Here is a 25,200-nt window from a genome sequence, read left to right on the forward strand (position 1 = left end):
GTCAAGAAGAACTAGTTATATCTCTAGCACTAGATAAAAGGACAAGAACTGGAGGGAATTTGTCTTTAGGGATTTTAGGACTGGTTGTCTTAAATTTACCAAAGAAGCTGGCATGATGTACATGATCAGATACAGATATTAATTTTGAGCTAATTCTGAGAAAGCCATGTTTAAATCAGGGTTAAGATAAACTAATTAAGAACGAATAACAGTTAAAGCTTAAGGAGGTATCTATTATAGGGAGAACTCTTGTTCTTAATTAAATATTGATTTTAAAAATTAGGTAACTAATAGTTAATGCATACTTATTTTTAGTTGTGTTAGTTACGGGTCATGCTTTAGATCACCCTCCCCTCAGTCCCAATATGTGATGGAGAAACAAAATTCTTATTTCTCCACTTACCAGGTTGGGAGCCAAGCCAGATCCAAGTGCTACCCTCCACCATTCTGTTCCGAGATCAAGTGTGGAGGAACTTGTATTAAGGCCTTGGCCCCAAACCCACCTCAGGCCTGTCCACCGCCTTGGTGCATGGAGCCTGCATCCCATTGGTGAGCCCTGTAATTAGACACGTGCTTTCCCTCGCTGGTGCTTGGCCCTTCCTGGGGCCTGGAGCAGAGCACAAAGTCAGGACACGGCTGCCTTCCTGGATTTGTGCAGTGCGCCTTCTGCCAGGAGGGGAGCCTTTCTTGACCGCCCAAACTGGAAGTGAGCCCTCTGCACTCCTGCCCTCTAATTGCCTCTGCTCAGTGGTCCCTGAAGCTCCAGCTTGGGTGTTTTCTGTTCCTGTACTTTGAGCTCCTTTAGGAAAGGGGCTTCATTTCCATATCTGTATCCCTTACATGGCTGGCAAACAGTCACTGTTATTTGAATTACTAGCCTATCCTTCATGGCTCTGTACAAAATTTACTTGTACAGCAGTCAGTCTCACTAGTTGATGATTATGAATATTGCACTTACAGCGGCTTTCGGAAAGATCCAGCTGATTGTGGCTGCTCCTACAGAGTCAGCTGCTTTTGATTAAAAAAAACCCAAAAAGCCCATCTAACTTAGCAGAGCCTCTGCCCATTCTTTTTAGATATGAATTGAGGACACTGACATGAATGGATCTAAGATTTTTTAAAGATTCCTTAAAATAGTCATGTGCTTCATTAGTGAAAGTAATATGCATTTTTTCACTTCCCATTTTGATTCATTTTCTGTTGCTTCCTAATAAGTTACCATGCATTTGGCAGCTGAAAACGATGGGTTTATTACTTCACCCTACCTGTAGGTCTGAAGTCTGTGTGGACCTGGCTGGGATCAGAAGGAAAAGGGGTTCAGCATAAAACAGTTTAGGGACAGCGAGCAGCTTGTATCAATTGGGGTGGAAGTTGACCCCTGGAATCCAAGTTCCCCAGTGCCAGCCTAGGGCCCACTAAAAGCCGTCGGGCGTGCTCTGGGCCCTCTTGTCTGTGCAGCGCAGGCAGGCTTCTGGACAGCTGCAGTTCCTTGTGGTTGTAGGACTGAAGACACTGGTTTCCTTGCTGGCTGTCAGCTGGGGACTGCTCTTTGTTCCTAGAAGCTTCCCAAATTCCTTCGAATGTTTTCTAAGGGCCCCCTTCCAGCAAAGGGCAGATAAGTCCATTCATACTGCAAATTCTTCGCTTGGAAGGGCACCTGTCATTAAGCTAGATCCACATGGATTGGCTAGGATAATCTTCCTAACCCAGCTTACATCTGCAGAGTTCCTTTTGCCATGGAAGGTAATGCGTATGCAGAGATTCCAGGGATTAAAGTGCGAGTGTCTTGGGGCCGTGCTGCTACCATCCCGTTATATCTATAAATCTTATGCATTTGGGGAAGCGGACTTGGCCCAGTGGTTAGGGCATCCGTCTACCACATGGGAGGTCCACGGTTCAAACCCCAGGCCTCCTTGACCGGTGTGGAGCTGGCCCATGAGCAGTGCTGATGCACGCAAGGAGTGCCGTGCCACGCAGGGGTGTCCCCTTGCATAGGGGAGCCCCACACGCAAGGAGTGCACCCCGTAAGGAGAGCCGCCCAGTGCGAAAGAAGGTGCAGCCTGCCCAGGAATGGCGCCACCCACACAGAGAGCTGACACGAGATGATGCAACAAAAAGAAACACAGATATAAATCTCATGCATTTGGTATCCCTTCTAATACAACACCGATTTCCATGTGGCTCTGAAGGTATTTTAAAGTGTCCCGTGAGGCAGTCCTGTGGTACCTGAATGCTTGCTTCCACCTGGCACCGCAGTGTTCATCACAATGATGGGGCAACCAGCTTAGCTGAGCCTCTGGTCTTCATAGAAAAACTGGCTTCTTGCACCCTCACTGCCTTCACCTATACCCCCAGGAGGAAAGACTGTACATTCGCTTTCTCCCCAGGAGGTCTGCTTCTACGTTTATAATAAGGCCAAATTAAAAATGCATTCTCCAGCCTTCATTTCTTGGCTTCTCTCCCTGTCCTAATTTTAAAATGACTTTCTTCGTTCATCTGCATCTATCTACTCTCCATGCTAACTTGTCTCCAAATATACATTAGTAATCCCCCATGTATAGTTCCAAATTCCAGAAACTCTGAGAAAATGGTTTGCCAGAACTCCATTCTGGAAATGGATGTGGGGCTACTGGTCTTTATTTGTCACACTTTAGATAAGTCCCCTTGTGCTTTACCGTGCACTTGCTAGAGGGGACGTTAATTAAGGTACACGCTATGTGCCTTTCTAAATATTCTCAGAACTTCCAAAATCTGAAACATATCTGACCACAGTCTTTGGTTAGGGATTGAGGGCTGCAAGGCAATCCAAATGAATTTATTTTTAAGAAAGATTTATATTCCTTATTGGTGATATATTTCACATTGCTATTTATCTTGATGAGTGACCACTGCCAGGATGGCCTGGATTTATAAATACAATATTCAGTAAATATTCAGCATTATGAAATTCATTCCAAAACAAAGAGACTGTCTTATTTAAATGGAAAAATTGGGGTGGGTCATAAATTACAGAAAAGCCATCATCTCTCATCAAGCGTTAGAATGTATCTCAGGATGCACAAGCTCATTTGAGGTGCAGAGTAAATATCCTCACTTGAAATAGAGTTGAAAAAGTGTCACTTTTAAACAAGGTCAGAAAGTTCATTCAGTAAGTAGAGAAGGCAGATTTTCCATAACATGTGCCCAGCTGAGGTTTTTTATTAGTTCCCTGTAAAACCGCTTGGCTTAATATGGCTGGATGTTCTTTAGGAAAAAGGATGTGCGTGGGAGGCAAGGGCCCCAAGAGCCTCTGGGGATTGTATAAGGAGGTCATACTGACCAGCGTGTGAGGACGGTGATCGCACAGAATTAAACTGTATTTTCTACTCATTTCTCCAAGAACGATTCATCCAAGGCTTATCAAGTCCTTGGAAACCAGTAGGCTGAAACCCAAGTGATTGTGAGTCGGGCTCGAGCTCCCAGGGGCCTCTCTGGGCCAGGCTGGAGCGGCTGTGCCCTGAGTCGCTGCGGCAGCTCCCGCTCAGGCGGGCTGTGTGCGGGTCACCGGAGAGCAGCAGCCTGGAGGCTGGGGGCGCCCACCGCAGGGCCCCTGTCATGCCCCGGCCCTCCTCTGTGCTCTGGGCCCAGCCCAGGCCTTTCCTTTTGTGCCTGAAAGCTGCCCGGGATGCCCCCAGCGCCGCCCCCAGCGGCCTTCTCGGGCCCCGCAGCACCTGCGGCCTGCTGCTTCTCCCTCCCTGTCTGTTTGGGAGAAGCAGGTGCACCCGGGAAGCCAGTAGGGTCCTCCCTCCTCTGGGGGCTGAGCCCATGACATGCACTGTGGAGACCCCCCTTCAAGGCCTAGTCTGGGGGCCCCTGACTCCCTGCCCCTCCATGGGGCCTCCTCCAGCAGCCCTGGCTGTCTTGTCTTCTCTCTTATTTTGCCTCCAGACTCTTCTCAAGCTGTCTCCCTCTTCCCTTCTAAACTTGAAATCTCTCCTTCTCTGTCTATTCTCCTTGCTTTCCCTCCCCCATTATACACTCTTTCCTCATTCCTTTCTCCTCTCTCCATTTCCCCCATTTCCTCGCCCTTCCTGCAGTGTTGCAGATGAGAGTACGTCACCTCAAACGTTCAGGCAAGTCGGGACTCTGCCCCACTGTGGGAGGTGGGTGGGAGCTTAGAGGGCCTCAGATGCTCAGCCCAGGCCTTCGCCCTCACGTCTCTGGACTGGCTTCTGATGTTCCTTCCCCTTCTCCTTCCAAAATCAGGGCCAGGCTGGGGCTGCAGGCCCTGCAGAGCGTGTCCCCGTGCACGGGTAGCCTGATGAGGTGGCGGGGACGGCCAGCCCCCGGCAGCTGGGCGAGCGGATGGAATCACGGAGGGACTTGGGCTGCCCAGATGGGGTCTGGGGAGATGTCTTAGGAAGGGTGCTGGGAGGGCTGTACCTCCACAGAGTCGGCTCCCTCTCTCTCAGCCTCTTTCCTTGGTCCTTTGCCTCATTTTCCTCTCATTTCTTCTCCTTATATCTCTTCTCTCTCCATCCCTCTCCTCTGCTTTTCTGTACAAGAGAATGGACCTAGACTGATGGCTAAAGGTCCCGCTGGTAGACCTGCGGAGCCCACTGCAGCACAGCCCTGGGAGCTCGACCGGAATGTGGAATTCAGGTCCCACCCCACCCACTGGGTCAGAATCTGCGTTTTTTTTTTTTTTTTCAGCTTATCTGAAAATATTATTTATCTCTTTCGTGGACCTCCTACAGACCTTCAGAACACCTGTGCTCTACCATAGGAATTGATTTTGCTACAAAATTTACCCTCCTCTTTTTTTTTTTCACTAATCAGTCTATATTATCTTTTTTTAAAAACATACATAGATCACACAAAATGTCACATTAAAAAATATAAGAGGTTCCCATATACCCCCACTCCCCGCTCCTCCCTCACCAACAACCTCCTGCAGCAAGGTGGCACACCCTCTGCCAGAACCGGCTGCACCTGCCCCGCGGGCTGCTGGAGATGCCAGCGGTCTCATCTGTGGCCAAGTCTGCTCTGCCTCTGGAATTAACCCCCGGCTACCTGGAATCCTCGGGAATAGGCCTGGCCTTGGGACCTGCACTGCAGGACCGTCCTCCCGTGGTTTTCCAATTGCTTGATCAACCAGTGGCAACCAAGTGGTGCAGAGCCTAGAGGTAGTACTGTCTTTGAGAACCCTAATAGTTCTTCAGTCTGTACATTCTGCAATACTAGGGCTTTATTCTTTCCAATCAGAAATCTAATTTAAAGGTTCTAGCCCTGAGAGCTACGATTCAAAATGCCATGACAAGTTAGACTGTAAATGGATTTTTCCTTCAGTATACACCTTTTATGTGAGAAAGGCACTGTTTCTAAGAATAGAAAGGTAAAATATATGTGAAAAAAAACCCAGAAAATAAATTACTTAATATAAACATAAATTCTAATATAAAAATAACTCTATTTAATAGGTTTTTCTTTTTTGCCATGAAAATATATGCAACATTAGATCCTTAGATGGGAATAAATTAGAAATAGTAATCCATTTACAAACTTATTCTTTTTGGGGTAATTTTTGAGCTAGAAAATGGCACAGACTAATTAATGAGGCTTATTAACATTGTATTGAGAGAGACACAAAATCTTAACAGTGTCCTAAGGAGAGCTACACAGGCAAAGCCAAAGATTTAAAGTATGAGAAATAACAGAGAGACACTGGGCACACAAGGGATGGGATGGAGGATTTATTTATATCTGCAGGGCTTTGTTTATTTAAAAGAAAGACCTGATGCACAAATGGCAATATGGTAAATTTGTAAAATCCAGATCATGGGTACCTGTGTGTCTTTTATTTGGGGTATGTTTGAAATATCACATAATTTAAAATAATAATAGAGAAATATTGGATTCAGGATTTTTTAAAAAACTGTGGTTGCCTGGTAGAAATAGAAAAATTGTATGACAAGTACGTGTTTGCCAAGTAAAGAAAGTGAAGGAAAGGTAAACAAACTCATAATAAGAAAAACAGGAATCAGGTCAGGAAAATGTTTGTGCATAAGGAATTGTACACTTTGCTAAGGAAAGAAACTCGGATGGGAGAAGGTGGGAGGAAAATTCACTTGACAGGGGTCTCATTTAGTCAGTCATTTCAATATATATCTGATATTTCAGGTCCTATTAATACATGGCTATAACAGTTTCATGCTTCTAATTTTATTGCTCATGAGTTAATGGCTCATGCTGGGCCCAGCCCCACATCACAGGGAAGGTCACAAAGAAGGGGCTGCAGGGGTCTCCAGGGTCTGCCCTGCACCTGTCCCAGGTGTATTGATTCCAGGTTCAATTCTGAAACCTCTTGGTCTCTGGCAGGACTGGAGCGACGCGTCACCTCCCGGGAACATCTGCAGCCTTGTCGCAGATGGGGCTGCCCCTTCATAACCGTGCACCTGGCCACGCTGAGCTCATGATCCCTCTGTGTGCCTCCTCCCATGAACAGCTGTGGGAACTGCAGGTGCCTTCGTGGCCTGCCCGTGGGTCTCCTGGCCCCTCTCCCTCTTGTGCGCTGAGCGATTGGTGTCCCGGGGAATCCGACCCGTTTTAGCTTCTCAATAAATGGTTGTCAGATTAAATTAAGGAAAGCTCCTGTTCTCAGATAGCCCTCAGTCCAGACGGGCAGCTCGGGGATCAGAAAGCTTAGCCAACGACGTGATGCTCCTGAAGGGTGGGAGGCTTTGGGTATCATATGTAAGTATAGTGAAAGGTTAGCACTCCCAACACCAAAGTAGGACAAGTACAAAGCCCTGTGGAACCAAGAGAGAAGGCCACGTGTGCCCTCCGTTCTGCATCGCAGTGACAGTCGAGCTGAAGACTGGGCTAGATATGGAGAAAACGCTCAGTGCTGCTGAAGAGGTGAAGACGGGGAAGTGCAACCCCAGAACGGCAGTGGTCAAGATCCTGTAGGCGCTGCTCCTGCTGGACTCACACTGCTGCGTGGAATTTCCTTCCCTCCATCTCTTACAGCCCTCCCCAGCCCGAAAAGCTCCACTCTCATGTGAGTGAAGCTTCACTCCCCATACTTGTAATTTTCATCTCCCACTTTTTATGTCCCTTTTACTATATTCATTCATCCCTTACCTACTTCATATAAATTCTGGAGTCTGGGATTCTGGCTGTCTTATATCCTTGGTACGTACTCTACTGCTTTCCAAAATTAACAGTTTCGCTCATTTGCACTGATGTGTGTTATCACATGGGCAAGTGGTAGTTGCAATATATAATGAGATAAATCGCAACTCTCAACTCATGCACTGCAAAGTACAACTTCACTCTTCATTACAATGAAGTGCTTGCTGAAGTGGCATTACTAGAGATATGAAGAAATTAGGACATTATTTATGAAAAAGGTAACTAGTGAAGAGTTAAATGAATGGAGTGTGGGAGAGTCCTGGGGGAGACAGATTTAAATGTTGTTCATTTGGAACAACATAACAATAGAGATTCTTTTGTTTTAAGAAAAAAAGAGGTCAAAATTAAATTCTTACCAAAAAAAGTGCTCTGGCATCACACTGAGTGAAAAACAATGTGGAAGAGCCAAGTTTCAGGCAGATGGAAAGCAGCGCAGCTCAAGAAACATTTCCAGCAGGAATTCATGGAAATTCTCCCTAACCCATTGCAATTCGGGTGACTTTCCTTCGCGTGGCGAGGCGTGTATGCTCCCGGAGGCAAACTCTAAGAACTTTACAACTTGCACTTGGAATTCGAATATACTGCACACACAAATATAGTGTGTACTTCAGGCTATTTATGGAAGAGTTCCTCAGTCTGTAATTTTGACGTAAATGACACCAGCGGTTTGAGGCCAGACTCTTCGGGGTCTTGAGGAAATGGCAGATTAGAGGTCCGTTTCTTCAGAACACTGCCACGTGCACAGTTCTCGATGACGCAGATGGTTTATGGATTCCACAGCACCCGGGCTACTTGCAGTCAGAATAATTCTCTGCCTTTGAGGCCAAGCAGCTTTTACACCATTTACAAATTTGTATAGACACAGGCAGTAATGAAATTAATCATAAAAATTGAGAAGGGGGTTGACAAATCAGACTTTGAATACTTTTTTAAAACATTAATATCACACTTTCCAAACGCTCAGGTAATGAGAATTTCTGGTCAACAGACCTCAACTTTCAGAATAGCAGGGACAGGACTTCAGTTGCGAAGCTGGGTGCCATCCAGGTCTGTTTAAAAGTCCCACACTGGCTGGCCCACGCGCAGTGCTGATGCACTCAAGGGGTGCCGTGCCACACAGGGGTGTCCCCTGCATAGGGGAGCCCCACGTGCAGGAAGTGCGCCCCATAAGGAGAGCCGCCCAGCACAAAAGAAAGTACAGCATGCCCAGGAATGGCGCCGCACACACGGAGAGCTGACACAATAATGTGATGCAGCAAAAAGAAACAGATTCCCATGCCACTGGTAAGGATAGAAGTGTCACAGAAGAACACGCAGTGAATGGACACAGAGAGCAGACAACTGGGGGTGGTGGTGGTAAGGGGAGAGAAATAAATAAATCTTTAAAAAAAAATAAAATAAAAGTCCCACACTGAGGGGCATATTGGTTTAGACCGGGGGTCGGCAAGCTTTTTCTGAAATGGGTCAGATAGTAAATAGGTTTTGGCGGCTGCATGGACCCTGATGCAGCTGTTCAACTCCGCTCTTGTAAACGGCCATCGACAGTAAGTAACGAATGAGTGGGACTGCGGGCCAGTGAAGGTTCCTTTACAAAAACAGGCTGTAGGTTGCTGAGCCCTGTAATCCATTTAGTGTCTATTAAGGTGTGAGGTAGAGATCTGCTATACTTATTTTCTCCTGCCGGCTCTCTAGTTTCAGTGCCATCTCTTGAACAGCACTGAGGAGGGAGCAGCAGTTCAACGTCTGCCTTGAAAGAGCTGCCTGTGCGCTAACCCACCTTCTTAGAGCTGTGGTGGGGGATGTGTGGGTGTAGCTGATTTTACTTAGGTAAAAAGAAGTCCTTTCTCTCATTCCTCTTCATGGACTTTGAGAGATCCTAAATTTCTACTTCTTATTTCATAACTTGATCCCATGGAGGGTGAATTTGGAGTTCCCCTTATTTTGGAAATGACTACAAAGATGAATGTTTGGGCCTCCTTCCTAGGTCTCTACCCTTATTTTCCCAAGTAAACCAGTACATTCAGTTAAAGAAGGAAATTAGAATGGAAAAACATTATCATTATTTACTCCTTGTAAACACAAGACAATCTCTTTGAAAAAAGTTGAGTAATGTACCTCCTTATGAAAGCAATTTCAAAACCAATAATTTCTCCCTAATATTTAGTTTAAAAATAAAGGAAACATGGACCTCAGTTATAATCGAGTCAGACACAATAAAATTAATGACAAATGTATCAAGGAATATTTAAAACACCACCAAGGGGCAGGAAAGAATACTGGAATTAATCCCTGTCCTTAGCTATCAAGGCTCAGTATTGTTTTCATTCATTCTAATAGAAGGTGTCCTAATTTAAACCCTAAATAAAATGAGATTAAAAAAAAATAATTGGAAATGTTTGCATGCAAGAATAGCCAAGGCGATTGGGAAAAAACAGTAGTTAATAAAGGGGATTATTTGTACAGGTTAGGCAACTACATTATAAAACTGCACCAGACAATGTTACCTGGGCAGGATGACTTTATTCAGGGGCTGCCAGAGCAGGGGAGAGAGGGGAGCTCTCTCTGTGGAAACGAGGGCTGGGCGTGGGCTGGAGGAAGAGCCCTGGGAGAGTTTCTTGGGCTGGACACTTCCTGAGGGGCCAGTAGGACCAGGGGGCTTGGAACATCTTCCTGTGCAGAGCTTAAGCCCCCCTGGAATCCTGGGCCACCTGCGGGAGGAGGGAAATGGGGCCCTGCCTAACTAGATTTCCTCAAGGTCCTGGGAGCCAGGGGAGGGGGTCAGGGTAGGCTGATGGTGAGAGCAGTTTAGGGTCTAGCCAACAGTGCCCTCGTCCTTTTTCTTGCATTCCACATTGTTCTCTGGAGTCCTACAGCTGCCAGATTAATCTCATGGTAGTTGGGGTGGGTAGGGGCGGCAGGGGCTTGGAGGGGTAAGACTAGCAGCCTGGTCAAAACACGAAAAACACTCTTGGTCGGCTTAAATGTACAGGTCTATGTATTAGCATACTAATTGCACATTAGCATATTAATGCCGAGATTAGTGAAGGAACTTAACAGGGCTCATTATAAATAAATGTACAGAATTAGCATAAAATAAATGTAGCTTTTTTTTTCAGTTAAAAAATGGGTTGTTTAATGATGCTGGGACAGCTAGGTAGCCACGTGGAAAAGATAAAGCTGAATCCCTACCTCATACCTTAAGCAGACCTCATACCTTGAACAGATAGTAAATGAACTAAAGATTTAAGATAAGTGTAAACTACAAGGTAAACTAGAACCCATGCTTAGTGGCAATGCTCTAAAACGTGTTCATCAGTTTTAGTAAACGTACCACACTAATAAAGGATGTTATTAATGTGGGAAAATGTGGGAGGAGAAGGCGGTGAGGTATATGGGAATCCCCTACATTTTTTATGTTACATTTATGTAACCTAATATCTTTAAAAAATAAAAGTATATTAAACAGAAAAAAAAGATTTAAGATAAAACAGCCACAGAGAAAGAACCAGAAAAAATCATGAGAAAGTATTTATGTACATAATGTTGGAGAGAGCATATATTTCTAAGAAAGTCACAAAACCAAAATGCTACAAGAGAAAAAAATTGATAAACTAGATCAACTTAAAAATGTTGTGTGAATAAAGGCTATCGTAAGACATTGAGCATCAATAGGGAAAAAAATTAAAATATATATTGTTGCCGGATTTTTTCTAGGTTCTTGGCTCAGCTGCAAGAAATGAATTCTGAGAGCAAACTTGGTGGGTTAGGCCAGTAATTTGTTAAGAAATGGAAGAGGAGAAATGGGAGAAAATAACAGATCATGGGGCCCAGGTAGGGTGGAAGGGGCTGAAGAGTGAGAGAGGACCGATTTGCAGACTCCAGTTCCCCATTACAGAATATAAATGCCCAGTTTTACTTGCATGTTGTCTCAGGTTGGGGGAGGGGCGAAGAAGGCCAGAATAGGTGTCAACAGGCAAGGGGGTGGGGAGGCAGGATCACGGGTGGGGCAGGGATGGGGCAGGGACGGTTCTTTCCCACTTGCTCTTTAAACCCTTAATTACCCCTCCCCTTTGCTAATAGCAGGGAGGAGCCCCAGCTGTTGGCTGTGTTGATTGGTTACCCCACCCATCAATCCCCCAGGAGGGCCCAGTGAGGCCCCTGGAGAATATCCAGGGCTTCTCCAGGCTTCCAGAGGAAATCTTGCGAGTGGGAGTTCCGTGAGGGTCTCCAGCAGCCATCTTGGGAGCATCGATGTCCACGTTGATGGTGGCAGTTTCTTTGCCAGGTTCCAGATCCGTCTGTTGGTTCCTTATTTTACTAGCCTGCTTCAATATGAAAAACAGGTTATTTCCTTAATTTATAAAGCCACTCCTATAAATCAGTGGATAAGACAAAAACCTCCATTTAAAAATTAGCAAAGATACAAATAGGCAGTTTATAAAATTAACAAAAAAAAAGTTTATAAATTAATAAAGATGATCAACCTCCCTTATGTGAAGAAGTGAAAATTAAAATGGTGATGTGATATAATGTAACCAATCAGACTTAAACCTAGCAAACATTTGGTAATACTCTTAGGACAGTACTTTCTAAACTGTGCCGTAGTAAAGACTTATTTTCTTTAATTTCTGTGTTTCTGTATTTAATCTGATATCTTTCATAATAAAAATATAATAGTACATCAGATCTATGACATCCTTGATATTGCTTAGCATAAAAGTAAGGTTAAAAAAATCAATCTAAATAAAATATTAACCAAATAAGACAAGTTGACATAGATATAGGCTGGGTGCTTAGTGAGTGATAGATACTACTGCATGTGCTTTATATACATTTATTCAACAAATCCTCCAGCCACCCCATTGTGCCCAGTTTGCGGGTTAGGAGTCTAAGGCACAGAGAGGCTACATCAGCTGAGCAGCGCCACACCGCTGGTTGTGGTGGATTTGAGCCCAGGTTGTCTGGTTGCAGGACCCCCTCACAACCGCCTCACCACGGTGCAGGGGTTTCACAGTGGAGAAGAAACTGTGATGGTGAAGCTCAAATGATTCAAGAGGGGCATCTCTGCCTCAGCGCATGGAGAAGCAGGAACTCTCCCTGGCACATATCCTTGGAGGGGGAGGTCTATAAAATTAAGTAACAGCAATAGCTAAAAGCACCCACTTTTCAGCGCTCCGCAAGATGATCCAGAGGAGCGGTGCCGTAAGTCCCCTCAATGTACCAGCAACGCTGGGGGCAGTTCCCCAGGGACACCCACAGATGTGCACGCGAAGCCCCCGCGGGAACACTGATGGCATCACTGAAGCAGGCTAAATGGGGATCAACAGACGGATCTTGTGTGGGTAGTATAGTGTGAGCAAAGCTGCCTTCCAATAGACGGATCTTGAACCCAGCCAAAAAACTGCTGCCATTGACACGAGACCTCAACACTCCCAAGATGGCTGCTGGAAGACTCTCGCGAGAACTCCCACTCAGACGAGATTTCCTCGGAAACCAGGAGAAGCCGCGGACATTCCCCAAGGACCTTACCATTGGGCCCTCCTGGGGATTGATGGGCGGGGTAATCAAAACAGCAAGCAGCTGGAACTCCTCCCTGACATTAGCAAAGGGGCGGGGTAATTAGTGGTTTAAAAAGCAGGTGCGAAGGCCTTTTGCTCTCTTGCTTTCGCCCTGTCCTGCTTTCTGTTTGTCCCTTATTCCGATGTCTTTGCCTGGGCCTGGATCAAGTAAAACTGGGAATTTATAATCAATAGTGGGGAATAGAGGGCTGTAAATAAGCCCGCTTTATCAGTCTTCAGTCATTCCTCATTCCTCTGGGACCCGTGATCTGTTATTTTCTATTTCTCTTCCCTCCCTACCTTAATAAATTACTGGCCTGATCAACATGGCTTGCTCTTGAAATTCATTTCTTGCAGTTTAGTCAAGAACCTAGACAAAATCTGGTAATGATTGTTTACAAATATGACCCAGTTCTTTGTCAATAGATGAAAACATAAATTATGGTACCTCCATTTTACAGAATAATAGGGTAAGGGATACTGTCTGTGAAAAGAAGGAGGTAAACATATTATTGATAAAAACGTCAAGAAACTTTTTTTAAATTTAAGCAAAGTACAGTATAATATGTATATTTTGTTTCCCTTTGAAATTCCCCAAATTCAGGCACACATATGTGCAGGTTAAATGGAACATTTCTGGAAGAATAAACAAGAAATCATTAGTAGCATTTTCTCCCTCTGAATAAAGGGCTAAAAATTGAATAGCCCTTAAAAATGACATGGTTGCATTTCTTTCTAGGTAAAGGCTCAGTTTTAAAAAGAGTTTAAAGAAAAACAGTGCTTTTATACACGACCTTTTACCCACAGAAATGCTTGCAGGACATGTGGGTAGGGGCACCCCACAGTGTCTTGTTGGAATTACGAATAGTGCGCAGTGCTTTCCCAGGCCCGTTACTCAGAATATTTGCTGTGAGCAATCTTAAGGTAACTATCACTTCCCTTAAGGGGCAGGGCTACTTCCTGTCTCTAGAAAAGCAGCGAATCCCCAAGCTCTGGGCTCTCTGCAGTGCAGCCTCTGGGGATACCTGCATCCATCCCAGAGTCATTGTGTGGCCCCGACAGGGCTCAGGGGGCTGGGGGAGCTGATACAATTTTCACAAGACCATTTCTAGTCTCTGGAAACTGCTTCCCAGGCATCATTTGGGAGTTCTCTAAGGCCCCATGACCTGCCCAGTCTTTGCCTGCTGGTGTTTGAAGCTCTGTTTTTTAATGTGCTGTTTAATGGATGGTTCTATGTTAATCTTGTCCTCCAAATTTCCCTCAACATAAATTATGTCAAATCATAAATCGATATGCTAATGGCAGGAAGGCATAGAACTTTTACTGTCTTTTCATTATAAATATAAACCACAACGACCTGCGATTGTCAGTGGCAATGGGGACGCTGTCTGGAGTTTCCTTCACACCAACAGAATTTGAGTCATGGCCGCAGTGGCTTCCCCTAAATCAGGCTTTCTGATGCTGTAGGTAAGAATACTTGCTCTTTCAATTTGAGGAAAAACCTAGTGACTTTCTTCTTGGATATAAAAGGACAGTGTATCTAAGTCATGCCTCTGCTGGATTGGGTGGCAGGGGTAGTACGTACATGGAGACAAGAGTGGCTTCTGACATAGAAATACTAAAAGAGAAGCTTCCTGCATAAACACCAGGACCTGGAGCCCGTGACTTGTGTCCCGTCCAATCCCTGTTTACCTGCTGTTGAAATAATCCTCCTCTGATTGTGTCCTTGAAGAGGAATCAGTTAATACCTATGGAAGGGCACAGTTTCGAAAAGATTCAAAGGTCAGGACGTGTCACCAGAAGTAGTTTCGAGTAAGACAGGAAAGGCAGTGCAAATGCCAGAACTTTGCCTCCCAGCCTTGTCTATGGAAGGATTTGAACTTCTCTCTTCTACTTGGATTTGAACTTCTCTCTTCTACTTGGCGTTATTTAAAGGTTATTAATCCTTCACCCTGAGTGGCATATCTTCCAATCAGAGCATTTCACATTTTAAGGACTGAATAGCATTCTTTTTTTAAAGAGAGAGAACTGCTTGAACAGTGGAAACAGATCCCCAGGGAGCTCTCGTGCCACACTCCAGCAAAAACTTTATTAGCTGAAGCTCTCACCAAGGGAAAATTCAGATATGGGAACAGGCTCATATTTATTGTAAGGAGGCATTATAAAAAAATATCCCCCAAACTCTATGCAAAATTACAGTGGCAATATTTTTTTCTCTCTTTACATCTCACAGTAATAAGTGAAATGACCAATGAATTACATTGCTCGTAAGTTTTCTACCCTTGATATTAAATAAATACATTAATCAGTTATGTAATGAAGTTCACATGCTGTCTAGGTGCTCTTGAAAACCCTGTATGTCAAAACCTCCAGGCAGCCCTAATCCGAAAGGATGTTAAGTGTACGCTGTCTCATTCTCTGAATGTACACAGCTTGAATTTCTATGTGGGCTGTTCGAAGATGACTGGTGATGGTGGTGGTTTGACTCAAGTCTTCAGTGAAAGTTCTTCTTCTGAGCTAAAGTCTTCACTGAAGCCATGGCTGAAAAAATTTATTTAATTACTTTATTTTAAAATCAACTATTATTTATTGAAGTATATCCTATATACATGAAAATACATCATAATAAATGTATGGTAAAAGCTATGAACTTACAAAACAAATGTGCATAACATCATACAGGGCTCCCATACCTCACCTCACCACAAATACCTTGCATTTGTGAAACATTTGTGAACAAATTATGAAAGAGCGTCTTCCAAGTACTACTAACTATAGTCCATATCTTACATTTGGTGTATTATCCTAAAACCTACCCTATTATCTTTGTTCATAAACTATATAATTGACCTAAAGTGTACAATCAATGGCATTTGGTGTAATCACTGAGTTGTGCCTCCATCATTCCATCATTCATTACTCCAAAAATAAAAAAAACAACAAAAACAAACCACTATTATATCCATGTTAGTGCAACTAATTATATATCCTATGATGGGCCATTTCTATTCTTTTCCAAACATTTCTAAACAACTTTTTCATGAATTCTGCAAAGATTATATTTCAGCTTTCCATTCTCTAACCACATTTATACACTGGTGACTTACAATTTAGCTATTAGCTCCATTAGCTAGAAAGTTTCTGCTTAAGTTATGACTGAAAATCTTTTAAGAAAGTTTTACCCAAAAGAAATTGCATTGGCTGGATGTGAACCAGTATAGTAAACTCTAGGTAGCATCTACAGTTAGGAAAATGGATTCCTCCTACCCCTTTTTAAATGCTGCTGTGATACCTGCTGTGGGCATTGCCTAAGGTTTCTGGTTGTCAGGGGTCCTGTTGGATCACATCCTCTAACAAGGTGCTCCTTGCTGGAGCTCCAGGGAAAGTCTGCTCTGGGATCTCCAGGTGCCAGGCTGGCCACTTCTCCCACCCCTCCTTGCTTCTTACCATCTGGCCTCAGTGGGTGGAGACCCAGTATATGCGACTGTAACTCTGAGCTAATGTGCTAATGGGCAAAGGTGAGGGCTATCAAGACACTCCTGCTTGAGAATCCCATCCATCGACCTGTGGAATCTAAGCCCCCTCTCAATATGGAGGTAGAGTGGAGATTACCAACCCATGGTCCACAGGATGGAGGAGTAAAATATGGATTAGAGTGGACTTACTGGTATTGTACTATAGAACTATAGTGACTAGTAATGGAAGAAACTGTAGTACTGATGTGGAGAAAGTGGCCACGGTAGTTGCTGAGGGCAGGGAGAGAGAAGTAGAGATGAGATGTGGGGGCATTTTGGGGAGTTGGAGTTGTCGTAAATGATATTGCAGGGACAGGTGCTGGACATCATATATCCTGCCATAATCCACTGAATATACTGGCGGAGAGTGTATAAACTACAATGTAAACTTTAATCCATGTGATGCAGCAGTGCTTCAAAATGTATTCACCAAATGCAGTGAATGTGCCACACTGGTGAAAGAGGTTGTTGATGTGGGAAGAGTGTGTGTGTGGGGGGGTGTGTGTGGGGTAGGTGGGAACCTCTTATATTTTTTAATGTAACATTTTTTTTTGTGATTTATGCATCTTAAAAAAAAAAGACAATAATTTTTAAAAAATCACAAAAACGAAAAACAAAATAAAAAGATACTCCTGCTCTTAATACAATATGCCCTTCTTCTGGAATCTGAGAATGACTTGAATGCTAAGATTGTCAAATCAGGGAGGCCATAGTATTGCCATCAGAACAAGCACATGTGGGGAGCACCAGAAGGCATGGCAACAAGGCAGGTTGGCATGCAGACTCTGGCATCAGATTGGATGGTTTCATAGGTTGGCTCCATCAGCTATGAGCTGTAGGAACTTGGGCTAGTTGTTTAACACCTCTGTGCTTCACTATAAAATAGGTCTTGTTTTTTCATGTGCAAAATAGGCAGAATAATATTATTTATCTCACACAAAACCAGAAGTTTGTAATAGCAGATATTAGGATGAAAGCAGAAAAGAAATAACTAAAATTAGAGCAGACATAAATTAAGTAGAGAACAGAAAAACAATTGAAAGAATAAATATGAAAAGCTGTTTCTATAAAAAACTCAATAATTGACAAAGCTAAAAAGAGAAAAGAGGCAAATACCTAAAATCAGAAAGGAAAATGGCAACATCACTATTGACTTTTCAGAAATAAGTTAATCAAAGTAGCAAGATACAAAATCAATACTCAAAAATCAATTGTGTACCTATACACTAGCAATGAACAACCTGAAGAGGAAATTAAGGAAACACTTCCATTTGCACTAGCATCTAAAAAAATTTGGGGGATAAATTTAACCAAGGATACAAAAGACTTGTATACTGAAAATTACAATATATTTCTGATAAAGACTTAGGTAAATGGCAAGGAATCCCATGTTAATGGATTGGAAGATTTAATATTATTAATTTTTTTAATCCTCCCCCCTTTGTGGCTTTTTGCATGCTGTCTGCTCTCTATGTCCATTTGCTGTGCATTCTTCTGTGTCTGTATTTGTTTATTTTATTTCCTTTCCCCCTTGTGGCTTGCTTACTGTCTGCTCTCTGTGTCCATTTGCTGTGGGCTCTTCTGTGTTTTTACTTGTCTCACTTTTTCTGTTGCATCACCTTGCTGAGTCTGCTCTCCACAGCACCTGCAGGCCAGGCAGCACTCTGTGGCATGCAGGCAAGCCTGCCTTCACATGGTAGATGGGAGCCCAACTGATTGAGCCACAGCTGCTTCCCAATATTAATAATTTTTAAATAATACCCAAAGCTATACAAATTAAATGAAAACCCTATCAAAATCCTAATCGCCTTTTTTGCAGAAGTAGAAAAACCAATCCTCAAATTCATATGGAACTGGAAGGAGCTCCAAATAGCCAATACAGTCTTAAAAACTAAGAACAGGGTTGGAGGATTTAAATTGTGCTACAAAGCTACAGCAATCAAAACAGTGTGATTCTAGCACAAAACTAGAGAAACAGATAATGGAACAGAACTAAAAGTCCGGAAATAGACCCATACTTCTTTATCCAGTTGACCTTCAACAAGGAATCCAAGTACTTGCCTTGGGGAAAGAACAGTCTCTTCACAAATGGTGTTGGGAAAACTGATTATCCACATGCAGAAGAATGAAGTTAGACCCCTACCTCATGCCATGTACAAAAGTTAAATCAATATGTTTCAAGGCCCTAAAAAGCAGATATAAAACTATAAAACTTTTAGAAAATAACACAGGAGCAAATCTTCATGACCGGGAAATCAGCAACAGATTCTTAGATCTAACATCAAAAGCATAAGGAATGAAAGGATCAATAGATTAATTTTATGTCATCAAAATGGTAAACTTTTGTGCATTGAAGGGAATTATCAAGGAAGTGAAAAGAAAACCCAGAGAATGAAAGAAAATAGTTTCAAGCCATATATCAGATAAGGTCCTGTCCATCGACAGGGTCTGGCCGGCAGACCCCTCAGCCAGATGGGTAAGGGTGGCAGAGCAAAGAAGCACACACAGTGACCACTCTGGAGACACAGGCTGGTGGTGCAGGTCTGGTTTATTGAGGAAACGCAACAGCTTTTATGGGCATCTAAGGGGAAATTAGGTGGCATGCAAGTACCTGATTGGTTATGCTAATTCAGTGAGGTTGGTTGGCTCATGGGATCTTGTTGCTGAAGACCAGGAAAGAAACTGGAGTGGCTTACAGTTGTTTCCTGAGAGGCTCAGCACCATCTTTAAAGAGTGGTGCCTGCAGCTCACTCACAATTCCCATTTTTGTTTTTTAAGAAGCATTAGGCAGTGGTTGAATGAGCACCAAGGTGACTGTGCCTGTCTTAGGTTGTCTCCATCTGGAGATCTTACCCGTCATTGATTACCAGTCAAGTGCACTGATGCTACTAATTAATCACGCATGTTGTACAATACTGCAAGACAGAAGGTATTTGTGGCACACTGCAGAGCTTCTACATTGTCCTCTCTTATGTCCAGAGCGTTTACCATAGCCTGCTGTATAAGAACTAAGTTTTTTACATCCTTCCAGAGGTACTGCACTTTGTGATATATGCACTTTAGGATGCAAAGACAGAGCAGAAACAGTGCTCCAATAGATGCATAAATGATTAGATTTTGGGGAGAGAAAAGAGAGGTTAGTGTTGAAATAATTTTTGAAAATAGAGTGGTGAAGTTTAAGAAATCAGAGTTCCAATGTCCAAGTAGTTTTCCCCATAACACCGATCTGGCTGCGGTAAGATTGTTAAATGTGTTAGTACATTGATGGGAGTGACACAGACGTATGGATAGTTTATATCACAGGGTACTCTAATGGTGGTAAGAATTGTTACTAGAATTATTTTGATAGAAGTCGCCAGTTTCATAGTGAAGTAATTGACCATGTTGTGGGAAGTCAGAGGAATTACAAGTGGCATTTGTTCCCTGGGGATAGGATGCCACAGAGATATTTAGGGTGGTAAATATAAGAGTTTTGGGGCTCATGACATTAACATTAGAACTCCAGTTGGTTTGGAGGACCTCTGTTTCTATGCAGGGGAGTCAAATAGTGCAATTATTGGTAAGAATGGCAGGAAATTGAAGCGATTCAGCATCTAGTGGCATAACGAGAGGGGGGTTTCTGATAGTGGCTCAAAGCTCTGTACTGGAGGTACCATTGAGCTGCAACATGAAATAAAAAAAGAAAAATAGGGGTTTAGCCACACTCTGGAAACAGGAGAGGTGTGGTTCAGTTCTGTCTCGAGGTGCCTGGTCGTTATGAGGTGACATCATTCTTGTCCGCTGGTTGCATGAGCCAGCTAGGGACCCACATTGGCTGTTCTGCAGTTTCTGGAAAGACACAAGCATATCCTCATCCTTGGGTTAATAGGGGATGAGGTCCTTTCCAGGTATTTGTAAGTAGATCTTTCCATCTAACTAATGGTAAGGAGGTGGGGGCATTTCTTAGTCCTCCCTAGTGTTGGATGGCTGGGGTGCAGCGTTCACTGTCAAATGTGAGAAAATTTATAGTAATTAAGGCTTTGTTTAGTATATCTCGGGGAGTGTCTTGGGGATATTCTCCCTTTAATTTTTTAATTTGTTGTTTGAGTGTGGAATGAGTGTGTTCTATGATAGCTTGACCTTGGGGATTGTATGGGATACCTGTTTTGTGTGTGATGCGCCATGAGGCACAGAAATCTTGGAAAATCTTGGAAGAATAGCAAAGTCCATTATCAGTTTTTATGGTCCATGGTACGCCCATTTGATTAATAGCCTGAAGATGGGCAGCAATGACATGTTTTGCTTTTTCTTCTGTAAGGGCAGTGGCGAAGGTGAATTTGGAAAACATGTCCACTATGACATGAAGAAATTTATTGTGGCCAAAAGTAGAAACATGAGTAACATCCATTTGCCAAATAGTGTTTGGATGGAGACTGCGAGGATTTACTCCTTGGGGTTGAAGAGGGCCTATGGAGAGGAGAGGGCCACATTGTTTACATGTGCGGGTGAGGTGTTTGCACTGCTGTTGTGTCAATGAGAGGAAGAGTTGATGGAGAGAATGAGCAGACATGTGAAATTTGCATGAAGGGCTCTAGCTTGGTCTAGATCTGTGGTTACTAATCTTATTACGAGCAAGGAGTCTGCCAAGGCATTGCCACTGGCAAGAGGTCCTGGGAACCCAGTATGGGAATGAATATGTTGAATGAATGAGGGATGCTTGCGATTTTCAAGAAGAGATTTTAAGGAGAGCATCAAATCATCTTGGATGGTTGTTTTATTTTTAAAGACAGCATGTGGCAGTGCATGGATAGTACTGGCCGCATATGCACTGTTGGTGAAGATATTGATGGGAATGGACTGATGGTGTAGGAAAGCCTGGAAGAGGGTATATATTTCTCCTTGTTGGACGGACCCAGTATGTCGCTCAACATGGATAGAACCTGAAGTACCGGGGGTTTTTACAACTATAGAGCTATGAGTTTTATTAGCATCTGTAAAGATTACAACAGCGTGAGAAATGGGAGACGTTGTAGGGAAGGAGTGAGAGGAGAGAACAAAGGGAAGGAGAGCCATGGCAGTGATAAATTTGTCTTTTGGCAGGTGGTTGTCAAGGTGACCTGTGAATCCTGATACGAGAATTTGCATATTTAAATCAGTTTGAATAAGATGTTATATCTGTTCGTGAGTGAAAGGTAGGACTAAAACTTCGGGTTCAAGGCTGTATAACTGAAGAGCTGTTTTTCTGAGTTTTCTTCCAAGGATGCATATGGCATTACAATAAGAAGTAATTTTGCCCATATGACTAAGGGATAAATGTACCCAAAAGAGGGGGGAGTTTTGGTATAAAAGACCAGTGGGTGTCCCAGGGGTATTGATGATTAGAGCAAAAAGAGGGAGGTAGGGCAGAAAACGGGCTAGGCTGAGATTTTTCATTTTGTCGTTCAAGAGTTTAAGACAGTTGCGTTCCTTTTCACTGATAGTATGACTACTGGAGGGATCAGAGTCACCCTCCAGGAGGTTGAAAAGAGGTTTAAGTTCATGGGCGGTCAGGTTTAGGTGTGGACGTAGCCAATTGATATCACCACATAAACATTGGAGAGCATTAAGGGTACATTTTTGTGGCATTTGTAATACAGGGACGGCAGGTTGGATAACTTTTGTAATGGTATAGCCTAAAAGGTATAGGGTGGATATTTCTGCACTTTCTCAGATGATATAGTGAGACCTAGTTGTTTGACGTTGTGCAGAAGAGATTGCAAACATTTTTGTAGATGAGTCAAGTCTGCATGAGCAATAAGAATATCATCCATATAGTGAACAACCTCACAAAAGGGTAAAAGAGGATGAGTGGCTTCACTAACAAACATTTGGCATATAGCAGGACTGTTTTTCATTCCCTGCGGGAGGACTTTCCATTGAAAACGTCGTTGAGGGACTGCATTATTTGTAATGGGTACAGAAAAGGCAAAGTATTGATGGTCATCCTCATGAAGAGGGATGGAAAAGAAACAGTCTTTAAGATCTACTGCAGTGATGTGATGATCGCACATGATGGCTGATGGATGAGGAAGACCTGGTTGAGGAGAGCCAACTTTTGTCATTTGAGCATTAATGTTTCTAAGGTCATGTAATAGCCTCCATTTGCCAGATTTTTTTTGAATTACAAAGACAGGTGAGTTATGAGGACTGGTGGAGGGTTCAATATGCTGTAAATTTAATTGTTCTTGCACAAGGACTTCCAATGGTTCTAATTTAGTTTGAGGCAGCAGCCACTGGTCTGAACATATCGGCTCTCGAGTTTTCCAAATAAGTTTGATAGGTGCATGTTTACTGATGGTGAATAATGGTGGAAGACCAGTGGCCTTTTTGCTTGGGGGTGCTCCTGAGAGGATGTAGAAAGGACAGCTCCTAACTTTGGAAGAACAATGCGTCCCCACAGAATTTGTGTGATACTTGACAAGACAAGGGGATGGAACGTTCCTGTCCTGCCGTCTGGGTCGGTCCACGTGAGGGGATCCACAAGTTGATGTGAGGGTCTTAATCCCCCTACACCTTGGACCACAGGGCCTAGTTCAAGCTGCCAGGAAGGGTCAGTGTCAGATGGGCTAAGAAATGACAAATCTGCACCCATGTCGATTTGTCCTGTAATGGGCTTTCCTTGAACAGTAAGGGTGAGGAAAGCTTTTCCTTGCATAATGGGAATTGTCCAAAATATGGTAGGTGAAGGTTCCTCTCTTACTTGCGGGGCTGAGAGGTGCCCCTGACCTCGTTTAAAGGCGGAAGAGGATTGCCCTGAAAATAGGTTTTTGAATGACAATCTCTTTTCCAATGCAAGTCCTTATGGCATCTAGGACAAATTGATGGAGGAGTGTTTGATGGTCTAGATATTTTGGATTTTGGACAGTCCCTGGTGAAGTGACCAGTCCTATGGCACCGGTAACAAGTTCTATTTTGTGTTTGGAGGCTCAACTGATCAGCTAAGGCCGCGGCGAGGATTGTTGCAGAGTTGGTGGCAGCTGCTACAGCAGATGCGGAGGTAGAGCCAATATCTCTACAAGCAAGGACCCAATCATCAGGGGATTTATTGTGAATGGGTCTAATTGTTTGTTGACACTCAGTGTTTGCGCCTTCCCAAAGGAGATCTTTTAAGAGAGCGTCTGCTGCAGCGGCATGGGAAACTTTTCTATCTACTGCTTCTTTGACTTGACCATAAAAGTCAGAGAAAAGTTCATTAGGACTCTGTAATAAGAGTTTGGCAAGGCATACGGGTTTACCCTGTGGATTGAGTTTGTGAAAAGCAGATTTGGCTATGGTCAGACACTGATCAAAATATGGGGCAGGACATGTGGCTTGGATTGTGGGGAGGGTCCATTGCCCTTCTCCTTTCAAGGCATCAGGGGGGATTGTGGTAAGGTTGTTGGTGAGATTACAGACACCAACTATCTTAGCCTCATCATAATAGAGTGCTTTCCAAGTAACATAATCCCCAGGAGTTAAAATAGCACGGGCAAGATTCTTCCAATCGGCAGCACAATTATGTTCAAGGGAGAGATTATCTAGTAACATCTGTGCATAGGGGCTCTTAAGGCCATCCTCTTGGATGGCTTTGTGGAGATTAGATATAGTTTTATGATCCCATGGATAACTGTTATAGGGGGCAGCATCTGAAGGGGCAAAATTTACAGGGAAGGCATGCACCAGTGGATAAGGAGGATGAATGGGAGTGGTCAGGGGAAAAGGGGAAGCTAGAGGAGGAGGGGTGGAGTGCATGGGGAAAGGGGAAGTAGAGGAAAAAATGGCAGATGTGGGCAGATTAGGCGGATTAGGTTTAGGCCTAGAGAGAAATGGACAGAGGTCACAAGGTGGTGGCCTGTCCGGCTCCAATGAGATAAGTTCCTTTTCTTCCTCAAAGGAGGAAGCAGGGCTTTGGTGGGAAGATGCATCAGCAGGAGTAGAAGGAGAAACTGGTGGTTTCAAAGAGGAAAGGCTGAGCTGTTTCTCATGGGAACGATCGGCCAAGGAGAGGGGAGACTGTAAAGGGGAGCGGCAGGAGATGGAGAAGAGGGGGAATCGGTATTGGAAGCAGGATTAACAAGCGGAGGATATAGAGGTTCAAGATGAGGAGGTTCATATGGTGGGGCAGGAGTACAGGGAGAAGAAGAGGCTAGATCTTCGAGGGGAATAGGGGAAGGTTCTTCTAGAGGGGCGCCAGTAAGAAAGGCATGGACAGCTAAAAGGGCAGGAATAAGACCAAGGGGAAAGGTCTTACCCTCATGGACTTCGGCTGAGTGAACGCGCTTAAGCAGCTTTGCCCATGTGGCAGGATCCCAAATTGCGGTGGTAGAAAGCCATGGATTAAAATGTACAACAAGATCCCAATACTGATAGAGTTCCCTTTCAGATATTTTGATGCATCTGCTCGCTAAAAGGGTGCTCAGTGCACTGGCTTGAGGGTCCTTCTCAGACGAGGAAAGATTCCCCATACTGAGGGTCACTTACTGACTGCAACAAGAGTCGTACTCGATGACTCGCTGTGAGATCGTCCGGAAGCTGGAGGCCCCACGTTGGGCGCCAGCTGTCATCAACGGGGTCTGGCTGGCAGACCCCCTCAGCCGGACGGATAAGGATGGCAGAGCAAAGAAGCACACACAGTGACCACTCTGGAGACGCAGGCTAGTGGTGCAGGTCTGGTTTATTGAGGAAATGCAACAGCTTTTATGGGCATCTAAGGGGAAGTTAGGCGGCGTGCAAGTACCTGATTGGTTATGCTAGTTCAGTGAGGCTGGTTGGCTCATAGGATCTTGTTGCTGAGGCCCAGGGAAGAAACAGGAGTGGCTTATGGTTGTTTACTGTGAGGCTCGGCGCCGTCTTTAAAGAGTGGCACCTGCAGCTCACTCACAAGGTCCTAATATCCAGGCTATAGAAAGAACTTTTACAATGCAACACAGAGGCAAACATCCCAGTTAGAAGATGGG

The 25,200-nt window shown here is 43.9% G+C and overlaps 1 protein-coding gene and 1 long non-coding RNA gene across 3 annotated transcripts in view; one reads left to right on the forward strand and one right to left on the reverse strand.

The window, feature by feature from the left end:
- The window catches only part of LOC101418024 (contactin-associated protein-like 3), a 216,109-nt gene that overhangs the window by 49,800 nt on the left and 141,109 nt on the right, over positions 1-25,200 (forward strand). The window lies entirely within an intron of this gene.
- Positions 11,063-12,596, reverse strand: LOC131279388 (uncharacterized). Its single transcript, XR_009186714.2, has 2 exons — positions 12,337-12,596; positions 11,063-11,495 (listed from the first exon to the last, which is right to left on the reverse strand). It is a non-coding gene; the product is annotated as an uncharacterized lncRNA (long non-coding RNA).

The sequence above is a fragment of the Dasypus novemcinctus genome, chromosome 8, assembly GCF_030445035.2.
Source record: "Dasypus novemcinctus isolate mDasNov1 chromosome 8, mDasNov1.1.hap2, whole genome shotgun sequence".
In the NCBI taxonomy this organism is placed as follows: Eukaryota; Metazoa; Chordata; class Mammalia; order Cingulata; family Dasypodidae; genus Dasypus; species Dasypus novemcinctus.